Source organism: Hippopotamus amphibius, chromosome 5 (genome assembly GCF_030028045.1).
Source record: "Hippopotamus amphibius kiboko isolate mHipAmp2 chromosome 5, mHipAmp2.hap2, whole genome shotgun sequence".
In the NCBI taxonomy this organism is placed as follows: Eukaryota; Metazoa; Chordata; class Mammalia; order Artiodactyla; family Hippopotamidae; genus Hippopotamus; species Hippopotamus amphibius.
In genome coordinates, this window is record NC_080190.1 from 72,121,653 (window position 1) to 72,135,659 (window position 14,007).

The 14,007-nt window shown below is 36.3% G+C and overlaps 1 protein-coding gene across 7 annotated transcripts in view; it reads left to right on the forward strand.

Moving 5' to 3' along the window:
- JMJD1C (jumonji domain containing 1C) overlaps window positions 1-14,007 on the forward strand; it is a 285,860-nt gene that overhangs the window by 220,622 nt on the left and 51,231 nt on the right. The window lies entirely within an intron of this gene.

Here is a 14,007-nt window from a genome sequence, read left to right on the forward strand (position 1 = left end):
AAAAAATAGATTAAAAAAGTTCAAAGTTAAAAAATAGAATGTCATAGTCCTTTTTTTTTTCAAGGAGTTTATAATCCATGATAAGGGCTTAGATTTTTAAAAATTTCCTTGAAATAGATTTGATTTAAGGAGCCAAAAAAGCATAGTAAAGACTTCGGGAATACAAAAGAAAGAAGTCAGCAGAGATTGAAATGGTATAGAGAAGTCTCTTGAAGAGGGTAAAACCTGAATGGGATTCTCTTGAATGGAGGTGGAAGTGAAAGATAGGGAGAGTGAGGCAGATGTTTGACAGAAAAGATTGCATGATCCAACGACGAGGTAGATTTAGGGGTCAATAGAATATCAGTCTAGCTAGAGAAGAGAGTTTGGTTTTGAATATAGGTATCATACCAGAGAAATAAGTATTGTGGGGTCAGATAAAAGAGTAAAAGAATTGCTAAGTACAGTTACTAAGTGGCTTTTCTCTTGTAGGCCCTGTGAATCATTGGAAGCTTTGTAGAAAAAGAATAACAAAAACAAAATTTTCTACATGACAGTGACATCTGGTTATTGTACTGTATCAGAAAGAGCTCATTGATTGGATCTTTTGTCTTAGAGTATCAGTCTAGCTATGAATTTCGAAGTCAGTTCATGCACATATGGTTTCAGATCTTAACTTTGCCATTTGCTAACTATGTGACATCGGGAAGGTCTAAAGCATGCTAAATAATTAGTTTTCTCATCTGTAAGATAAATATAGTACCTACCTCAGAGTTAGGAAGATTAAATGAATGACACATTTAGGAGCTTATTACTACATAGAAACTGCTCAATAGAAGGTCACTGCTATTTAGGCATGTTCTAAATTTCCCTTTTTGTAGATGATGTCTTAAACCTTTGTGGTAGATATTTGAAACTCCATTCTCTTACCATATGCAACCATTGGACATTTCTCTGCCACCATCTGCTCCTCTTTCTTTTAACAATCTGTTTTATTTGTCTTCTCTGGAACTCTCACCATTCTTTATGCAGCTGGTGCTAGATAAACTTTTTCGGTGTCGGTACAAGCCATGGTCACTGTGTAACAGAACGTTTCTTTGGTAGTAGTATTTCTTCTCTCTTCCCCCTTTTAAAAAGTATATTTAGAAAAGATTCCTCAGTGACTTCTTAAACTCCTATTTTAAGAAAATATTAGAAAAGATGTACCCTATTGTGGGAGTACTCTCCACAACAGAGCCTTACCTTTTTTCCCATAGGGAAAGTCATAAGCTCTACTTGCAGCTGATTGTTATTTTTATCTCAAAAAGTATAAGTGACATTCAGCGAGTTATAGAATTGTTTTTCTTTGTTTGGCTCTGGAGAGAGGCTGTGAGGATGTAGTACTACAGTTTGGAAGTCCTCTAAGCATTGAATAAGAGTTGGTCTAAATAACCTTTGAGGTTGCTTTCCAACATTTAAAGCCATAATTCTGTGAACTTGCTCAAGGTGGAAAAACAAACATTTCTGACCAACATTAACCTAATCAGGTTAATCCCTGGCTAATGATTTTAGTCTCAGGGATAAGAGACATTCAATCTAAATCTAGGTGTATCTCAAAAGAGGGAACTATTAAGCCAGGCAGTGTCAGATTCAGATCAAAATTATGCAAAATTGGAATAACAAGATTGTTTGGATTAATAGTACTTACTTAGGGTTTTGTATTCTGTGTTTTTCTGTATCTGTTTCTGAATTATATTTTGACAGAGTTGAGCACGTTCTCAATTAGTCCATGAGTTCTTGTGTGCATTTCCCTTTTGCATTTCACTTTGCCTTCATATTAGCATTTGATTGAAATATAAAGGTTTCTTGTTGCCATAATGTCAGTAAAAATGAGAACTGTGAGATTGTAGGATATACACTGTGCCAAGAATATAAAAAATACAGGATCATAGGCATAGCTGTGAACTGATTGCTGGTGGAATATTGGCTTGGTAGGATCAGCATCTGTGGGCAGGCATTGGCCTGGGGGTGGTCTGGGAGATGAGGCCAGAGCAGGAAGCTGCTATTGTGTAGTACTTGGCTTTATTCCACTTCTAGTCAAAAGTGACAGCTTGCAATAGTGGAGCCAAGCTGAAGCCTAGAAAGTAGAATGGACTACAAGAAAAGCGGAACCAGAAGCTAAAACAGAATCATTGTACTTCCTTATTTAAATAGAGTTTTCAAAAATTTTAAATTGGTACATCATGTTTTAATATTCAGTAGTTTTGCTCTGCATTCTGTGTAAGTACTCCTTTTACCTCCCACCTGCCTGATTTTATATTGCCACAATTTCAAAAATAATTGTGAAACATGCTTAAGGTCCCACAAATCAGGTATGCCGATAATGTATTGTCTGCTGCTATTAAAAAGGGAGTCTTCATTTGTAAAAATCGGTTGCAAAACTTGGTATATTGAAAATGTATTCATGAAGTTCAGGAACATGTTATTTTGACTGAAATTTGGCCCACGTATGAGCTGTTCTGCAATATTCAGATTAAAAACATTTATAAGTCACAGTCTGCGATAGTTCTCTCCTGGTCCCAAATCTGCTATGATCATATGCTGAAAAATCTGCCAGTCTCTTTTTAATTTTTGTGGTTGCTGTTATGAATTTAAAGTATGTGAAATTATGCTTGTAGACATCGGATTCCAAAGATTCTAAGCCATCACTTAGTTATCATTGAGAAAGATTTCTGCCAGTTTCTCTCTGCCAATCAAAATAGGTTGATACTATTTATTTATTCCTTTTGCCCAACCAGAAATTCTTATTAAAGCACAGCCATTTTATTTAAGATCTCAAAATGAAAATTTTGTTTCTCAGTGTGCTGTTAATATTTTATATTTATAAGGTTCAACATTTCCCAAAATATTTCCATGTGCATTATTTTAGTTCTTATGTTTACCTTGTGAGGAAAACAGATTGTATTATTATCTTAATTACATATAATGCTTTCAGGGAACATATATTAATGTATTTAATCCACACAAGCCTTTAAGAAGTCTAACTTACAGGGCTTCCTAGGTGGCGCAGTGGTTAAGAATCTGCCTGCCAATGCAGAGGGCACAGGTTGGATCCCTGCTCCAGGAAGATCCCACATGCCATGGAGCAACTAAGCCCGTGCACCCAAAAAAAGTCTAACTTACAATGAATAGGTAGCAGAAATGGAAACCCATTTAAACTAGATTTAATTTTGAAAAGGGGGTGGGACTATTAAAAAGATACCACAGGAAATGTCATGGACATCCATTGCAAAAAAGTACAGCTGAACCTTATTTGGAATGGAGTTAGGAACTAGAAGGTCAGGAACTCAAGTCACATATTCCTTCTCCTCCCCCCTTCCCCCTCCTTCTTCAGTCTTCTTTCTGCAGACAAATTTCTTCTGCTTAATCATAGGTTTTGCTTCTCGTAATACTAGTTTCCATGTGACTTTTGTGTGTCAGTGTTGCTTCGCCCACCCGCTCCCCCTCCTTTGCAGGACCTTTTAAATCGAATATTTGTGTTTCTTGATAAAATTAGAGGTACAGTGTAAGAGAATGAAAGGCTAAAAAGAAGAAAGAAGAGGAAAGGAGAGAATATATGATAGTTTTTATAGGCAAAGAAAGTGAGGTTTAGGGAAGTTGTGATTTGGCATCTAGGTTCACATAGCTAGTGGTAGCCTAAACAGAACTTGAACCAAAAGCTTTGGATTCCAAGACGTTTTTTCTGCTATGCCACCCTGCCTTTGTGAGCCATCAAACGGGAAACATCTCTTATTTGGACATCATTCTTTTGTTTGGCAGTTTGTTATTTTTCTTAGGGTTGACATCTTTCCTAAATATAAGATTAATTTTTTCCTTAATTTTATTGCCTGCATAATCTCCCTAGACTTTTCAAATACTGGCATCAAGCTATACCCCAAATCTGTGCATCATTTTCAGACTCACTTGTTCCCTAGGCAAGAATCCAAACAGATTAAGATGCTTTGCCCTCTCCCAATTTTCTCAGCTGCCTAGTTTTCTCTGTTTTGCTCAAAGATTTGTTCAAAGTAAAAATTGAAAAGTAGTACTTTAAAACAAAGCCCTTTTAACCTCTTGTTAAAAGGATTGTCTCTAAAATCCAAGTCTTTCTAGGTTTCAGATTAAAGGCAAAACAGCAGTAGCCCTTAGTCAATAAATGATGCTTGGGGGCTCTTTATTCATATGTTTGAGGGCCTGCTATGTTGTATTTAAATACACTTGCTTCATAGAGTTTATAATCTAATGGTGGGAGCACATAGAAAAATATAAATGTAAATATAGGCAAAATACAGTCAGCAGCAGACACCAGAGAGGTATAAGAATCTACCCTGGTTATGCGATAAAGAGAGGATGCCCCTATTCTTAAAATAGGTGACCGCCTAAGGTGTCTCAGGATGAATACAAGTTAGCTAAGCCACTAAGACAGCAGGGCTGGTTAACTGCCTGAAATGCAGTAAATAAGCAGAATGTGTGTTGAATGGTCAACTTGCATAAACTCTAACCGTACTTTCTCTGTGAAGGTGAAATGGTGACTAGTCAGAGACTTTTAAACCATTTTTTAGTTGAGTGACTGATTTCAACCCTCATTGTCCTTTTGGAGTAGGAGGGATAATGGAGATTTGTTTAAAAGAAGGTAACAGTGAAACTTACCATTTTAACCATTTAAGTGTACAATTCAGTGGCATTAAGTGCATACACAGTGTTGTACAACCATCACCACTATCCATTTTCAGAACTTTTCATCATCCCAAATAGAAACTCTTTGTTCATTAAACAATAACTCCACATTTCCCAATACCCTGCTCTTCCCAGTCCCTGGTAACCTCTGTTCTTGGTCTGTGCTTTCTTTGCCTATTCTAGATACCTCATATAAATGGAATCATACAATATTTGTCCTTTTTGTGAGTGGCTTATTTCACTTAACATAATGTCTTCAAGATTCACCCATGTAGCATGTGTCAGCAATTCATTCCTTTTAATGGCTGAATAATATTCCATTGTATGTATTTGCCACATTTTGTTTATCCATTCATATGTCAGTGGACATTTGGGTTGTTTCCACCTCTTTGCAGTGGTGTACAAATACTTGTTTGAGTCCCACTGTTCCCTTCTTATGGGTATATACCTAAGAATGGGATTGCTAGAGCATATGGAAATTTATATTTTACTTTTTGAGGAGCAGTGAAACTGTTTTCCATAGGCTCTGCACCATTTTACGTTCCCACCAACAGGGTCCCAAATTCTCTATATCTGTGAGAACAGTTGTTATTTTTCATTTCCTTAATAATATCTATTCATTGCCTATGCTTTTAGTATCACATCTGAGAAATTATTACCAGCTCCAACATCATGAAAAATGTCCCCTAAGAGTTTTGTAGTTTCGATTCTTACATTTAAGTCATTGACCCATTTTAAAATAGTTTTTTAGATAGTATAAGGTAAAAATCCAATTTAATTCTTTTGCTTGAGGATATCCAAGTTTCGCAGCCCCATTTGTCTTTTTCCCCATTGAATAGTCTTGTCAGCCTTGTTGGAAATCAGTTAACCATTTATTCTGAAATTTATTTCTGGGCTCTACTCTATTCCTTTAGTGTATATATCTGTTTTGATTACTTGAGGTATCTTTTTTTTCCCCCACTTTTCTACAACTGCATAATTTGTCCAAATGATTGTTAACCCTAAAGATAAATCGTTTTAAAATATACTGTTCTGCTTAACTGTTGACATTTTCTGAAGCACCTGTCAGTGTTTAGAGTATAATTCCTGTGATTAAATTATTAGGCATAGACCTACCTTTTAGAGAAGCTATGTTTTTAAGATGCAAGAAAAAAAGATCCAGCGATTGTTGAGTTGTATAACATACAGTCATTCATTTATTGCTTTGTGCCAGTTACTTTGCTACCTACTGCAGATTTAAAGACGGGTGAAATCCTTGGTTTTCTTTCAGGCCAGGGGGAGAGATGTAAATATAATTATGGCAACATGCTAAAAGTTTTAAAGTAGAGGTATGCTTATAATGTTCTGTACTATGGAATCAACTGATGTAGTAACACCAGCTATTTGCCCGTTTCCGTTTTTTTGATTTTACCTTTTCTCATAAGGCAAAGGTTTAGAAGATGGGAAAGAGATAAGGAAAGCTAATAGTGTTTCACAGTAGGGAACTGTATTAGGATTCTCCAGGGAAACAAAACCATAGGGCCTGTGTGTGTGTGTGTGTGTACACAAGCGTATGTGTAAAGAGAAAGAGGGTAGGAGGAGGAGTTTTAAGAAATTGATTCATGCCCTTGTGGGGGCTGGGAACCCTGAAATACATAGGACACATCAACAGTGGAAATTCTGGCAGAGTTAATGTTGACTCTGAAGGCAGAGTTCTTTCCTCTTTGGAGGACCTCATTCTTTTTCCTTAAGGCCTTCAACTGATAGAATGAAGCATGTGCACATTATGGAGGGTAATCTGCTTTACTCAAAGTCTTCTGATTGAAAAATACCTTCACAGCAACATCTAGACTCATGTTTGACCAAACAGCTGGGCACCATAGTCTACCCAAATTGATACGTAAAATTAACAGTCACAGGTGCTATTAATATTTGGTTCTTTGTTTTATAGTGAATTGTAGGATGGTAGGCATCTCTGGCTTTCCAACAGTTAAATGCCTTTAGCACCTCTTCCTAGTTACTGTGTTAATGGAAAAAACCATCCCCACATGTTTCCAGTGCCCTCCCCCACTTTATTTAGAGCTGTTGGACTGTAAATTAAGATGACTAGAAAAGTAGATGCCTTCAAAGCAATTTTGTCAAGTCAGCTTAGAAGTGGTCAGCAAACAATGGCCTACCAGATTCTCTGAACACCCTAAAGGTGAGAAAGTATCACTCCTTCTCAATGTTACAAAGCTCTTCCTCCTCTTGAGTTTTGATACTGTGAGGTTTTTGTCCTGGCTATTCATAATCCCCTACCAATTCAGTCTCATTCCAGACCAAATTCTTGTATCACTCACACATTCTCTGAGATCTTTAGACCTAGTTATTTGATAAAGGTTATTAATTATAAATGGTTAATAGCTTTCCATCATATTTGTACTTAAATAGGGATAATTGCAAATCTGTTAACTGTGTAAAATAGTAAGGCATTTAAAAATATTGGGTTGGTCAAAAAGTTCATTCAGCTTTTTCCTAACATGGAAAAACCCAGATGAACTTTTTGGCCAACCCAATTTGTGTGTGTGTGTGTGTGTGTGTGTATCTAGTGCTTCTCTAGATACTCTTTGCCAGGAAATCAGGTACTCTACATAGAAATGACATGTTATTGTTTCCCATTAATAATCCTTCTCCTCTTTGTCATTTATAGAGTAGTGATTTGGAGAAATAGTAAATTCTGTATAACGTGGATGAGTAAGGCCTAGATATATAAGGCCTCCTTATGTAGAGTCTTCAAGCTTAAAGGCCTTTAAGACATTATACAGGGACTTTGCTGGTGGCGCAGTGATTAAGAATCCACCTGCCAATGCAGGGGACATGGGTTCGATCCCTGGTCCAGGAAGATCCCACATGCCGCGGAGCAGCTAAACCCATGTGCCACAACTACAGAAGCCTGTGTGCCTAGAGCCCGTGCTCAGCTGCATGAGAAGCCACCGCAATGAGAAGCCCTCGAACTGCAACGAAGAGTAGCTCTGCTCCCTGCAACTAGAGAAAGTCCACGCAGCAGGAACGAAGACCCAGTGCAGCCAATAAATAAATAAAATAAAAAATAAAAATAAATTAAAGAAAAATAAGAAGACGTTATGCAGTATGTGATCTTCCAAAATGCAATACCTGAAGCACCTCAGAACAATGAGGTTTTATCTTGCTTCTCTCACATTCACTCCTGTTTTCAAGGAATTAAGTTCCATCACATACTTACAGTTCGTTCCAATGCTTAACAAAGCCCATTGTTGAGAAATTTTCTTCCAGTTTATGTTGCACTTATATCAGTTAGGCACACTTGTATCAGTTAGAAGCCTCTGCCTGGCATGTTGTTAATGTTGCAAAGGGTTGTGAGGCCCTACCCTGGCCGAGGGTGTGTAGTTGATGATGTTCCCTACCAGCACAATGAAGGAGCAGGCTGAACTACTGATGAATTTGTATTGGTCTTGATCACTCCAAGCTATCTCGTTCCCATGCTGTTTTGTTCCACATGTAGATATAAATATGTATTTGTATTTACATTTTTTATGAGTTCAATTTGAATGATGGCACAACTTGGTAGCTCTGCCTTTTGCCCAGAACTCTAAGGACTTAAGAGTGTCTGATTTAGTGCAAATATTATTAAAATCAAAAATAGTTTAACAAATTAATCAAATGAAAAAATATAGAGAGAAGGATGAAAATCAGCACAAAAATGTTTAAAGAATAAGTTGCCAAATTTATTGAGATTCTGTTTTAAGATATCTATTCATATATGTAAGTACACGTATAAAATTTATATTCTTAGGGAATTTTGGCTCTTTGAAGGAAGGTAAAAGTTTACATCTATTAAAAAATATCAGAATTTGGTAGAAGAACAGACCAACTCGGACTCAGATTCCCAACTCTTCTGCTTATTGTCTGAAATACTAGGCAAGGCATATAACCACTTATCAATTTTTTATTTTTTATCTTTAAAATTAGTTATGTAATATCTGTTCCATGATAGTGTTGCCATTGGCTATGAGATGTGTAGGAATAAACTTTGTATCCTATAAAATTTTTGTGATAAATAGAATAAATATGGTAGAAGTTCAGAAAATAGATAGGTCTGGTTGGATAAATCTCAGTTCATGATAGCATGTACCTCCAAGAGTCCTATTCAAAGTAATTGTTTTTTAAACCCTGAGCACAAAATAGATGTCATTCACATACCTTACCTCCTTACCAGTTTTCATATAATTGGCAGTGGTCACATAATTGGTGAATTTCCTACATTCTCCTAGTTTTCATTTTATTTCCAGCCAAGATTTCTCTCCTGCGATATATTATTTCAGTCATCATTCACCACCCCCTTAACTCCCTTATGCCTTTGTCTTTCTGTCACATCTACTTTTTAATTTCTTATCTTGGAATAGTCCTATTTATTTTCTCCACTTTTACCCCATGAAAATGTGCTGCCCATTACTGGGGGCAACTAGTCACATGTGGCCATTTTTTTTTAAGGTTTTTTTTTTTTAAATATTTATTTATTATCTATTTGGCTGTGCTGCATCTTAGTTGTGGCACGCCGGATCTTTTGTTGCGGTGTGCAGGCTTCTCTCTAGTTGCGGTGCACAGGCTTCAGAGCACACAGGCTCAGTAGTCGCAGTGTGTGGGATTTGTTGCCCTGTGGCATGTGGGATCTTAGTTCCCTGACCAGGTATCGAACCTTGGCGCCTTCATTGGGAGCATGGAGTCTTAACCACTGGACCGCCAGGGAAGTCCCAAGCAAAAGTAAATTTAAAAATTCAGTTCCTCGATCATGCTAACCACATTTCAAGTATTCAGATAGCCACATGGGGCACAGTGCAGATATATAACATTTCCATCAATGCAGAAAATTCTTTTAGAAAGCCTTGCCCTGAATGTTTAACATAGCAGGAGAAAATTATACTGGTTTATTTTGGTGTCATTGTATTGTCTCCAATCTCTGCTGAGCTTATAGAACCAGTTGGTATCCTTTTCTATTCCATTTGAGCTTCCATTTACTAAAGCAGTTATTTCAAGGTATCACTACTACTTCCTCCTTTTTCCTTTAGCGTATGACCTTTCTTCTGCAGCTCAGAGGAAATTGAGATTACAAGCAGGAACCTCCTTAACTTCCTCTCCTTATACCTATTAATGCACCTTTCGTTACCTCCATTTCTCTTACCTCAAGAGAAGTGCTCCCTTTTTCTATGGCTAATTCAATTTTGCAAATATTTATTAGTTACCTGCTATGTCCCAAGCACATTTTTTGATACTTAAGCCATGAACAAACAGAAAAAAAAGTTCCCTGCCTTCATGGAAATTACATTTTAGTGAGAAGAGACAGACAGCAAGCAGAGTAACTATTTGAATATATTAGAGGACATAAGTGTTACGGAGAAATGTAAAACCTGGTAGGAAGTGTTAGCTGGAACAGAAAAATAGAGAGGCCGTAAAATGAAAGCATTCAAAGAATATCAAGGAGACAGCTGTATAAAGATTAGTAGAAAATGAAGTAAGAAAGGTAGTAAAGGCAGAATTTAGTAGGGCTTTGTGGGCTACTATAAAGACTTTGTTTTTTGTTCTGATTAAAATTGGAGTGGAAACCTTTGGAGGATTTTGAACAGAAGAGTGATGTGGTAACATTTCTATTACTCCAAATAATTTAAAACACAGACATAGAATAATGAAATGGATTCCCATGTACCTGTCATCCAGATTTAACAATTACTAATTCATGCCCAATATTGTTTATCTTACTGCTCCTCGTGTATTATTTTAAAACAAGTCCCACCTATTAGTATTCATCACCAAATGTTTTTCTTTATGTGTCTGTGTATACATACGTAATTTAAAAGTGTCTATGTTAGCAATTCTAAGTATCCACAGGAGTTATTTTCTAAAAAGTTTCAAGTTCTCAGCAACATCAGGAATGATAGAATTAGAATGTCATGTTTACTCATTTGCTTTGTTGACATTATGCAACTACCACCTTAACAACACTAACATTACCACCTGACAGTATAATTATTGAAAACAGTGTAAATTTTTTGTTGCATTTCTTTTTATCTTTAGGATATATCCCACTAGGGATATACTCATTCAATTTTGTGTGTGTTACAGTCTTGAAATTGTTCCTCTTTATGCCTTGTGTTTTAAAAGGCACATCCCTGTTCTCATGCTCTGAAATCCATCTTCACAGATACATTGTGTTCCATTTACCATATCTTATACCTATTCCTCTTTTTTTTTTCTTTTCCTTCCAATTATCTGCATAAAACATACAGGTTCTCTGATCATACCCATTCTAGTTATTGCCTTATCTTACTCCTTAGCTACATAGCTGGACTTATAATCTTTTTATATCTGTATTTTCTAACCTCCCAATAGCATCTCAAATTATTGCAATCTGGCTTCTAGTTCCACTAACACAAAACTATTGTTAATGTTGTTAAGATCACTAATGATCTTTTAAATATCAAATAGGTTATTCCAGTCCCCATTCCTATCCTACTGGACATCAGCATTTAGCACTGTGGATCACTGTCTTGGATATTCTTTTATTCTTACTGCTTCTATGATATCTCTTTTTAGGTTTCCCTAAAAAGGTTTCTGTAGTTTTTTTGTTTGTTTGTTTTTAATTTATTTAATATTTACTTATTGGCTGTGTTGGGTCTTCGTTGCTGCACACAGGCTTTCTCTAGTTGCTGCAAGCAGGGGCTACTCTTCATTGTGGTGTGCAGGCTCCTCATTGTAGTGGCTTCTCTTGTTGTGGAGCATGGGCTCTAGGCACGTGGGCTTCAATAGTTGTGGCTCATGGGCTCTAGAGCATGGGCTCAATAGTTATGGCACACAGGCTTAGTTGCTCCGTGGCATGTGGAATCTTCCCAGAGCAGGGCTTGAACCCACATCCCCTGCATTGGCAGGCAGATTCTTAGCCACTGCGCCACCTAGGAAGTCCACAGGTTTCTGTAGTTTTAATGTTGGGTGGTTTTCCAGTCTTTTTGGTGTCTTCTCTTTTCACTACTCGTCTTAAGCAGTATCATATTTCCAGTCGCTTTCACTATCATTTAAAAACCCTATCTTCTGAATCTGTAATTCTAGTCCAGACTTCCTTGCTACACTCTCATTCATTTTACATCTATTTATTTAACATCTTCTATGTGCCAGGCATTGTTTAGACAAAATTTGCTATCGCCTTGAAGCTTAAATTCTAGAAAAGGCACAGTAGATAATAAATATAATAATAAGTGGTACAGTATAATAGACGGTTTAATTACTCTAGGACAGAAGGAAAAAGTAAAGCAATGAAAGAGCAATTAGGAATGGAGAAGGGAGAGGCAGGCTAGAGTTATTGTGGTCCCAATGTGGATATCTTTGAGAAGGTGAAACCCATATTTTCTGTTGCCTGCTGTGTTAAAGTTTCAGCACCTAAACTTTCTTGCTTTCTAATCATTCTGTATCCTAATGGCGTAACAATATCTACCCCATTTTGTCACTCAAATCAACATCCGGGAATATTTTAGGATTCCTCTCTTGCTCTTACTTATTGGCCTCCAAAATTTGCTGATTCTGCCTTAACATTGCATATGTCCATCCCATCTTCATATGTCCATCCCATCCTCCTCATCTCTATTGTAAGGCTTCCATCTTCATTTGGTTAGAGTATTACAGAGTTCTCTAAGTAGGGTGCTTCAGCCTTTCTGCTCACCTGCTCCGTTGTCCTCATTCAATCTGCCATACTGTTTCATCTGTCTATGTTTATGTCTGTACATGCATTTTACTGTCTTTTAGCCCTTCTTTTCTGCTCTACCGTAGCCTGGTAGGTGCCCTTGGGTTTTTGAAGTTTCAACTCAAAAAGTCCAAGTATCCATGCTTTTTCAAGTGCCAACTCAAATATCTCCTTTTCTGTGATACCTTTCCTGATATACCTAACTGTACTATCTTTCCCCACCATTTTTGTCTCACCTCTCTGTTATATGTAGTACTCTGTTTAATCTATATTGCAGTGATTTGTGTATTAGACTCTGTTCTTACAGGCTGTAAGATCCTGAACGGCAGAAACTTACATGTATTACCAGTCTCCTAGCATAGTAATTTTATAAAAATTTTGTTGAATGAAATATATTTCTAATACCTTTTACTCAAAGGAGTTCTTAGTCCCACATTTAGAGACTGTTTCAAGCATAATGCCAACAAATTATCTAATCTGATTTCCTCTCCCATAGCATATGGAAAGTCAAGACCAGAATTTTAAAAAGTATGATGAATGTAGATTGGAAGCTTGATAGCACAAGAGGTTACAAAGGAAACTAAAACTTAGTTACAACTCAAATTTTGTCTTTCTGGGACAGTTTGGTGTAGAGGCAACAATACTTTATATCAGTCAATAATTATGGCTATATCATAACATTAATAATGATACCTGTGAATGTTGACAGAAAGCTTAAATTGTGTTTAATGTGTTATTCAATGAAAGAACTCTGGAAATATTTTCATAATTAGGATTTTGATAAATTTTCTTATTTTTATAAATTACCTTTAAAAAACTCCCCCTCTTTTGAAGATAAACCATAGTAAGCATTTAACATGCCTCATTTAGTTTATGTTCTCTTTTTTCTAATTAGGTTTTATAAATAAGTTAAACTTATCCTTTTAGGAATAGCAAAATAATGATTGGAAATCATGGTAAAATACATTATGCATACTGTCTTCCTTAACAGTCCTAGGTAATTAAGATGTTCTTGTATTATGTTACTCTGGAGTTGTAGTTTTAACTCCCTCCTTTTTTTTGAATAACTTAAAACATTTGTCATGTATTTGCATTTGTACTACATAGATCCAGTGAGAGGAACAGATACTTAACTTGGGGTTATATGATAAAAGACTAAGTCATTTGGCAGATCCAAATCTGTCAAGTTACAGAAAATATTTCAGTTTGGACTAGATGGTATTAATTCTTTCTGAGAAAAGAGAAGTATGGTATAACAGTTCTCAGGTTTATAAGTTTATCATTTTCATAGCAGTATATTGGAAATAGTGAAAATCAGCCCCAGAACATATGTGGTATGTTATTAATTTTGAAATTATATCTTTTGCATTTTATGCTTAAAAATAAATGTTCACTATGTATGATCAGAGTAGTCATTGACTAGGAATTATTTTTAGTAGATTACTTTCCAAAAAAAATATTAAGCAAGCATATAATTTTATCTCCTTCTTAGGTTGAGCTCCTCCTCTCCCTCTTCTCAAGGTAGGGTGAGACTGCCATAGGTGGAGGGCTCATCAAGAGCAAGGAAGTTGCTTTTTTGTTGTTTTATTTTCTTAAACTTGGGCTGTTCTGAA